The sequence below is a fragment of the Amblyraja radiata genome, chromosome 24, assembly GCF_010909765.2.
Source record: "Amblyraja radiata isolate CabotCenter1 chromosome 24, sAmbRad1.1.pri, whole genome shotgun sequence".
Taxonomy (NCBI): Eukaryota; Metazoa; Chordata; class Chondrichthyes; order Rajiformes; family Rajidae; genus Amblyraja; species Amblyraja radiata.
Genome location: NC_045979.1, coordinates 1,857,524 through 1,866,938, shown reverse-complemented (window position 1 = coordinate 1,866,938; position 9,415 = coordinate 1,857,524). Strand labels below are relative to the sequence as shown.

The 9,415-nt window shown below is 41.5% G+C and overlaps 1 protein-coding gene across 1 annotated transcript in view; it reads right to left on the bottom strand.

The window, feature by feature from the left end:
- Nucleotides 1–561: 561 nt before the first annotated feature.
- The window catches only part of rbm15 (RNA binding motif protein 15), a 25,094-nt gene continuing 16,240 nt past the window's right edge, over nucleotides 562–9,415 (bottom strand). The window contains exon 3 of the mRNA XM_033042257.1: nucleotides 562–571. The gene's annotated coding sequence lies outside the window, so the exon portion shown is untranslated. The remainder of the gene's footprint in view (nucleotides 572–9,415) is intronic.

Sequence of the window (9,415 nt, the reverse complement as noted above, 5' to 3'; positions counted from 1 at the left end):
GCTGGGTCTCCATAGCACGCAGGGGATCTTGTAGAGGTGTACAAAATCTCTTGCCCAGAGTAGGGGAATCAAGGACCAGAGGACATAGGTTCAAGGTGAAGGGGAAAAGATTTAATAGGAATTTGAGGGGTAACTTTTACAAAGGGTGGTGGGTTTATGGAACAAGCTGCGAGAGGAGGTAGTTGAGGCAAGGACTATCCCATTGTTTAAGAAACAGTTAGACAGGTACATGGATAGGACTGGTTCGGAGGGACACTGACTAAACGCAGGCAAGTGGGACGTGTAGCTGGGACATTGTTGGCCGGTGTGGGCAAGTTGGGCCAAAGGGCCTGTTTCTACACTGTGTCACTCTATGACTCTATGACAAAGCTAGCATTGTATTGGGCCTCAGGGCTGAGGAGATAAATGTGAGCTGGGGAGTTGGGGCATTCACAAAGAGGCATTATTACCAAAAAACAGCCAGAGTTTCCCCATCACTATTCTGCAACATTGCCATTGTGGTGCAGCCCAGGTCTGGCCTCAGATATAGAAAAAGGCACTCTGACAAGAACTTTGAAGCTTGTCACTCCCTCTAAAAAAGACACATTAACTGCTATGTCAACGTAAGACGGCTGTATCCTTTCGACCCACTTTCATTCCAGATCACTTCCGTAGAAAGCTTACAGCATCTGGATCTCAAATCTCTTTTTCTCAACAAGTTCATCCACACTCCAAATCTACTCTGCCAGCCACCCCTGACGTGTCTGTGATCTATGGTGATAGAAATGGCAGAGAATGCAGAGGCAGGTGGGGTGAAAAGAGAGGACCAAAGGAACCCAGAGGGGTAAGAGCAAAGAGGCATGGGATGCTGAGTACAAGCATTGGGATGGCACGCTACCTGGAGTATTGTGCACAGTTCTGGTTGTTAATGCTATAGGAAGCATTTGATGGAGCCGGAGTGGACACAGAAACAACTCCTGGGAATGTTGATGGGACTGGAGGGCTTGAGCCATAAGGAGACTGTATAGGCCGGGACCTTTATTCCCAGACCCAAGGCGGCTTTGGAGAAAACCTTAAAGTTTATATAAATTATGAGATTAAAACTAGAGGGTTAAAGTAAGAGGAATAACTAAAGGGGACCTGGGGGAAGGACAAGCATGTCACCGAGGGTGGTGGAACAAGCTGCCAGAGGAAGGTAAAAATAATATGTTTAAAAGACATTTGGATAGGTGCATGGATAGGAAAGGTTGAGGGATATGGGCCAAAGGCAGGCAAATTAACTTAGTTCAGGTTGGCAGCATGGATGGGGTGGGCTGCAGGGACTACTTAGAGAAGCAGAATAGTGCTTCTTCAGGTCAGGCATCCCTGGAAGGGAAGTGGCAGTGAATTCAACAAGTAAGTTATTATCAAAAACTGCAGATGCTGGAAATCTAACATTACCCATAAATTATGCCTAACTGCATCCAGTACTCCATTTGGAAGCTAACAATGCAATCTGATCATCTTTCAGCAAAGCTAATTGCACAATGGAATTATACTACCACCAACAAATATCTATATAATAAAAAATTGATGGCATGAGAGTCAGAATCAAACATTCATGCAGCAAACTAATAGAAAAATCATACAATGGTCACAGAAGGCTGCCATTTGGCACACTGCAAGTGCATCATCTCTCTACCCAAGCACCTCACTCATCTGCATTTGGTTCTGAAGCCCATTTGCTTCTTTTCCTGTAGTCTTCGACATTTTCTTCAGTATTTATTCCCATGTTGAGGGTTACAGTGGGCGCTGCCTCCACACCACTCCAGATTCCAACCATACACTGCGTTTTAAAAAATTCCTTATGTTACTCTTAATTCTCGTCACCTACATGTTATACCTGTGACTTTAGTCATTGACTCTCCACTAAACATAACACCCTCCAGCTAACTCCTCTGCCTAGGCTCATCAATTTATTTACTTCTATTAATCATTCCTACATCTCTATCTTTTTACACAGTCCCAGCTATGTTGTAATTAATCTATCGCTGTAACTAAAATCTCCTATTCCAGGAAACATTCACCTCAATCCTTTCTGGACTACCTCTAACAGCTTCATATTCTTTCTATATCTGGCAACAAGAATTAAATACAATTCTCCAGTTGACTTTCAGAAAATTCAGAACAATTTCTCTGCTTTTATGCTCTAATCCTCTCCTGATGGAAGACCATAGCCGTGCATGCCGATGAACTTTTGCCAATATCATTAGCGAAGCATATACACGTCTCAATTTGAGATATACCCACTGGTTAATGCATACAAGTTTATACTCAGCCCAGAAACACGGGCTGACTTGTTAGCAATTCCCTGTGCAGAACCCAGCTGTTGAGTTACTTTGCAGCCTATCAGTTTCAAGCTCAGCATCCATTATTGATTCATTCCTTTTAACAGAGCCAGATCACTTCTGAATGATCCACTGGCAAATTGAATATCCAGCTTGGAACTGAACCAGCTAACCTAACGAGGTCTAGGTTTGATGCAATCTCAAAGACACAAAACATTGTTCTAGTGAAGGGAAAGAAAAAGCTCGGATTTTTCACTAATCGCAGAGAACAGGTGGAGATGATTGTTGATTGTCCCAGATATCAACGATCAAACAATATGCTGAAACAGCCCAAAACAACTCCACTGAAGTAGGAGACTTTATTTTTTTTTGGTAGTGGAGTTTGGAGACAGGGAGAAGAACGGCAGTCTGGCGGTTCTCAAGAGCGTGGTCCAGAGCTGCTGAATTACACACCCCTCCCCCACCAACCCTTCCCCCCACCTCCTGTCAAAGAACTGATTGCAATAATATTAAAGCCACAGATAAACATTGTTATATTGTCTGTTTAAAATCCTCCTTCATTACTTTACCGGCTTCCTTTAGGAACCATGGTTAAACAAACATTACATCATATTACAACTCTCATTTATAATTTCTTCATGAACGCAAATAAATCTAAAATATGCAATTATCATTGTACTGTTTCTTTGGAAGGTGCTTCAGTTATGGAACCCTTCTTTGATTTAAAGGTTGATGAGTACTGGAATAATTTATTCCAAATAACATAACCATTACTTCAATGTTTAATTTGGTAACATTTACATTCAATTCCAGAATCTAAAAATAGAATTTGTATAAACAAAGATATTAATATGGAAATATTTCATATTCTCATGATGAATCCGGTACAATTATCAATCAGATCATGAAAAACAATGTCTACAAAGAGGTTCACGAGAGACATTTCTGGAGAGAGGAGGCAGTGGAAAACTGTGGCTCGATAGAAATATGATTTTTTACAAAGACAGGCAAACTTCCAAATTACCGAGTACAGAAAACAAATCAGTTACGGGATATCCCTGCATTACGAGAGTCAGAGTTCTGTTTGAGTTCTGTTCCACAGAACTGCCCGTAACTTGAACTGTTTGCAAGTCAGAAATGAGAGGAGACAGTGGGAGATGATCGCAGACAGTGGGAGGGGGGAGTCAACAAGGGCAAGTAGAGGCACTATCAGCCAGCCTCACTGACTCAGTGTCATAGAGTGATAGTGTGGAAACAGACCCTTTGGCCCAACTTGCCCACACCAGCCAACATGTCCCAGCTTTACTAGTCCCACCTGCCAGCATTTGGCACATTTCTCTCCAAACCTGTCCTATCCATGTACCTGTCTAACTGCTTCTTAAATGTTGGGATAGTCCCTGCCTCAACTACCTCCTCTGGCACCCTGTTCCATACATCCACAATCTTTTGTGTGAAAAATGTACCCCTCAGATTTCTATTAAATCTTTTCCCTTCACCTTAAACCTATGTCCTCTGGTCCTCAATTCACCTTCTCTGGGCAAGAGATTCTGTGCATCTACCCAATCTATTTCTTTCATAAACTTATACACCTCTATAAGATCACCCCTCATCCTCCCGCGCTCCAAGGAATACTCAGCCTACTCAACCTCTGCCTATAGCTCAGACCCTCTAGTCCTGGCAACATCCTCAAGAGCAAAGTGGCCTCCATTATTCTTAAATGGAAGAACTTTGGAACCACCAGGACTCTTCATAGAGCTGGCCGCCCGGCCAAACTGAGCAATCGGGGGAGAAGGACCTTGGTCAGAGAGGTGACCAAGAACCCGATGGTCACTCTGACAGAGCTCCAGAGTTCCTCTGTGGAGATGGGAGAACCTTCCAGAAGGAGAACTATATCTGCAGTATTCCGCCAATCAGACCTTTATGGTAGAGTGGCCAGATGGAAGCCACTCCTCAGTAAAAGGCACATGACAGCCCACTTGGAGTTTGTCAAAAGGCACCTAAAGGACTCTCAGACCATGAGAAACAAGATTTTCCGGTTTAATGAAACCAAGATTGAACTCTTTGGCCTGAATGCCAAGCGTCACATCTGGAGGAAACGCTCATCACCTGGCCAATACCATATCTACGGTGAAGCATGGTTGTGGCAGCATCATGCTGTGGGGATGTTGTTCAGCGGCAGGAACTGGGAGACTAGTCAGGATCGAGGGAAAGATGAACGGAGCAAAGTACAGAGAGATCCTTGATGAAAACCTGCTCCAGAGCATTCTGGACCTCAGACTGGGGCGGAGGTTCACCTTCTAACAGGACAATGACCTTAAGCACACAGCCAAGACAATGCAGGAGTGGCTTTGTGACAAGTCTGTGAATGCCCTTGAGTGACCTTTGACCTGATCGAACTTCTCTGGACCTGAAATAGCTGCGCATTGACTCTCCCCTTCCAACCTGACAGAGCTTGAGAGGATCTGCAGAGAAGAATGGGAGAAATTACCCAAATACAGGTGTACCAAGCTTGCAGCGTCATACCCAAGAAGACTTGAGGCTGTAATCGCTGCCAAAGGTGCCTGAGTAAAGGGTCTGAATACTTATGTGAATGAGATATTTCAATTATTAATTTTTAATTACTTTGCAAAAATTTGTAAACACCTGTTTTCGCCTTTTTATTATGTATTGTGTGTAGATTGATGATTTAAAAAAAAAGCATTTTAGAAAAAGGCTGTAACGTAACAAAATGCGGAAAAAATGAAGTGTGTGTGTGTGCACTCGCGCGCATACATGGAATTTATTTTTCTCTCCTGTTTATTATATGCTGCAAGTAAGAATTTCATTGTTCTATCTGGGACATATGACAATAAAACACTCTTGACCTAAATCATACCCTGTATGGCCAGTAATGAAAACAGAAAATGCAGGACAAACAATTTTGCATTTCTGGTTGAAGAATCTTTCTCAAAACAAGGAATGAAAAAGCTAATTTGCCCTCATCAATGTTTGCGTAGAGAAACATGAAGATTCATCAACCCTTTGTGTAAAAAAAAAAATCTAAAAGTCCTAAAATAGCTTCTGCCCAGTCTGAGACAGAATCCTGATTCTCAGCCCTTCAGCCATCAGAAAAAGAGATCGAGAGAGATTATCAGGATAAAGCTAATGTCCATTATTAAGGAAGTGCCAATTGCCACTTAGAAAACAAAAACAGGATTGGGTGGAGACAAGAGTTTAATGAAAGGAAATGTTTGAAGTTTTTGATGAAAAGTCATTGACCTGAAACATTAATAGGAACCTGATGGGAACTGTTTCCACACAAAGGATGATGGGTATTTGGAACAAGCTGCCAGAGGAGGCATTTGAGGCAAAGATAAACACAAAAGACCAGAAACGTCACCCATTCATTTTCCAGAGAGATGCTGCCTGCCCCACTGAGTTATTCCAGCTTTTTGCGTCAATCTTTGGTTTAAACCAGCATCTGTAGTTCCTTCCTAGGCATTTGAGACAGTTAGTATAACAACATTCAAAAGGTATTTGGAAAGGTACATGGATAGAAAAAATGTAGAGGAATATGGGCCAAACTCGGGCAGATGGGACTGGTTTAGATGGGGCATCTTGGTCGGCATAAATAAATTGGGCCGTTGAGTCTGTTTCGGTGCCATATGCCTCGTGTGCTGAGTCACCATTGACATTATGACTTGCAGAATAGAGAAGGGAAGCTAGTTCATATGACAGATTTGGACTTCCTAAAGGCCATCAATAATATGTTGGAAAGTGAACTGTTAAACAAAATTAATTCACAGTATTAATGGTAAGATACCAATGTGAATTGAAGATTGCATAATGGACTAAAAATTGGTGGACTAAATGTGCGGTTTTCAGGTTGGAAGCCTACAAGGTGATTGTTGGGGAAGTCCAGAACAAGGGGTCACAGTTTAAGGATAAGGGGGAAATCTTTTAGGACTGAGATGAGAAAAACATTTTTCACACAGAGAGTGGTGAATCTCTGGAATTCTCTGCCACAGAAGGTAGTTGAGGCCAGTTCATTGACTATATTTAAGAGGGAGTTAGATGTGGCCCTTGTGGCTAAAGGGATCAGGGGGTATGGAGAGAAGGCAGGTACAGGATACGGAGTTGGATGATCAGCCATGATCATATTGAATGGCGGTGCAGGTTCGAAGGGCCGAATGGCCTACTCCTGCACCTATTTTCTATGTTCTATGTTTCTAAGGTGCATCGAGCATTGGTGCTGCACTGCAGATGCTCACTATCTCTACCACTAATGGACAAGGGATTTACATGCAAGATATTCAAGTTTAGTGATATATATCTGGATGGTATATATCGAGGTTGCAGACAGGCTTCAAGAGGATATGAAAAAATGACACAGAGTTTCTGGAGAAGCTCAGCAGGTCAGGCAGCATCCCTGGAAAACATGGATAGGCGATGGATGTTTTGGGTTAGGAACCAACTGTCTGTTTCCTAAAGGGGATATAGACAGGTTAAGTAGAAGAAGACATGGCAGCTTATATATAATGTAGAAAGAAAAATTCAAGGGCATTCTCTTTCATAGAAATATAGAAAGGCAGAGGTTTTATTTTACTTTAAAAGTTGAGATTGACAAATGTTGGTGATCAGCAACCATCAGTGGAAGTTAAAATGCAAGTTCAGCATGCTGTAATGAAGGCAGAGTTCAGCTCTTATTGCAATGGGATTTGTATACAAGGGTGATGTCCTTCTATAATAGTGAGTGGTTCTGGTGTGTGACCACATCCAGAATAAGCTGCAGGGATCTGGTCTCACTTACCAAAGATTTATTTGCAATGGAGGAAACACAGCAGGACGATTCCTCGAATGGGAGTGGGTCACATGGATCAGATTAAGCAGACTGGTTTATACTCAAGTTTAAAAGAATGAGAAGTGATTTCATCAATACTCAGAAAATTCTGACAATGGTTTTGATAAACGGTGAATTGATAATTCCCCTGGCTGTCATTCTAGAACCAGAGACGATCATGTCAAAATGTCAGACTAGCCCACCAGCTTAGGGTTGAAAGGAAATTGTCTTCACCCAGAGAGTAGCAAATCTTTGTAATTTTCTACCCGAGGGCAGTGCAATATAATCACGTACGAGCTCATACTTTTAGATATTAATAAAGGATATAAGGTATGATGCTGGAAAGTGGGACGAATGTAAAAGATCTAACAATCTAATTGAATACTTCCTCCTTCTTGCATTTTTCACATTCAAATCAGCTTTCTGCTACGACAGAGCTCTGATCCATCTACAAATTTGTAATTACTTCATACTGCTTGCATTACAATACATCATCGCATATTGGAACAAAACATAAACTGCTGGAGGAACTTGGTAGGTCAAGCAGGAGCTGTGCAGACTAAGGGAAAGTCAACACTTCAGGTCAAAACCCGGCAACAGGACTAACGTGGGATCTCAACCTAAAATGTTGACCATCGCTTTCCTTCCGCAGATGCTGCACGAGTTCCTCCAGCAGTTTTGTTTTTGTTCTAGAGCCAAGCATCTGCAGGTCTCTTGTGACGACACTGCACATGGGAGTACACTGCACTAAAAAGCGACAACTTTATGCTTGACGATTGTCCTCACATTACATGTTCCTGATAGGTCCAAGTATACAGTTGCCATCCAAAAGTTGGTCAATGGCACAAGGTAATTTGCAAAATAAAAAATTCCAGTCGCTATTTTTGAAGAGCTTTTACATTATTTTCATCTTGCATTAATAAAATTAGAAAAAATATGTACCAATACCCAAGAAAATGTGTGTTTAAAATGTCATGATCTTTGGTACAAATTCTGTTGATAGCATTTATATTATGTGTAACAAATAAGAACTTTTCCTGAATATTATATTCACTTATTAAGGACAGTATACTGGCATATTTTATAATTCAAACATCATCATTGAAATTAGAAAGAGAATAAGTGCATAATTGATAGGACCAGAATTAGGCCATTCAGCCCATCAAGTCTACTCCACCATTTTATCATGGCTGATCCATCTCTCCCTCCTAACCCCATTCTCCTGCCTTCTTCCCATACCCCCTGAAACCCATACTAATCAAGAATCTATCTATGTCTTAAAAATACCCATTGAAAATAGCAGTGTAAGGATTGGCTCCTGGCTTGTATCAAGGCAATCTTACAGCAAACTAGTTGGATAACCAATTGTTTGTACCTATTAAAACATATCCAAAAACAAAATCCAGAGCTTTGGACTAGTGCAAGGGTGCTTAAAGAAATACACAAATATCGTATGCAATTCGTTCCTTGGGACCTCCTACACTCAAAAGCATTTAGGGGTGTGAATGCAGTGGGGAAGAAACACCAAGACTTCTCACAAAAATGCATAAATAACTCACTTTCTTTGGCAATGAAAAAGTGCTGAATCACCAACATGCCCGTTTTAATTTACGGATTTTAGTTTTGAGAAAGCCACAGCGACAGAGAAAGGGATTACAAGTTCAAGATTTACCCAAATTACCATGTTACTACTTTATGGTCCCTTAATTTACTCTTTCCCCTCCTTTTCTTATTAATTAAAACTACCCAATGAAACAGCTTAAATTCACAACAGAAGGGCAAATACCTCAGCAGTTAACTTATTTTCTTATTTTCAGTTCTAAATGAAGGCATTCACCTTGAATTGCAACTCTCTTTATAGTGCGGCTGGACTCCGGAGTGCTTCTAGTATTTTTAGTTTTTATTCCAGATTTCATGCATATGCAGTTCCTGAACACAGCCCCAAGTTTTCTTGCATTTCCTGTTTGAATGTTGCAGTCCTGGCTGTTTGGAAAGGCTGCGTTGGCAAGTCTGCCTCACCAGTAGACACATTCACAATCAGGAGACGAAACTGATACACTCAAGTACACAACGACCAATTCATTACGTTTTGGGAGTATGGGCATCTGTTTGGAATACAAATTCCAGATTTGACATGTACTTCAGCTCTTAAAATGGAAATGCAATAGGAGCCCCATTAGAGCATCTGAAGACCCAAAATGTCACCTGTCCACGTCCTCCACAGTACTGCCAGCCCCACTAAGTTACTCCAGCACTTTGTTTCACTCTATTCCAGCATTAGCAATTCCAG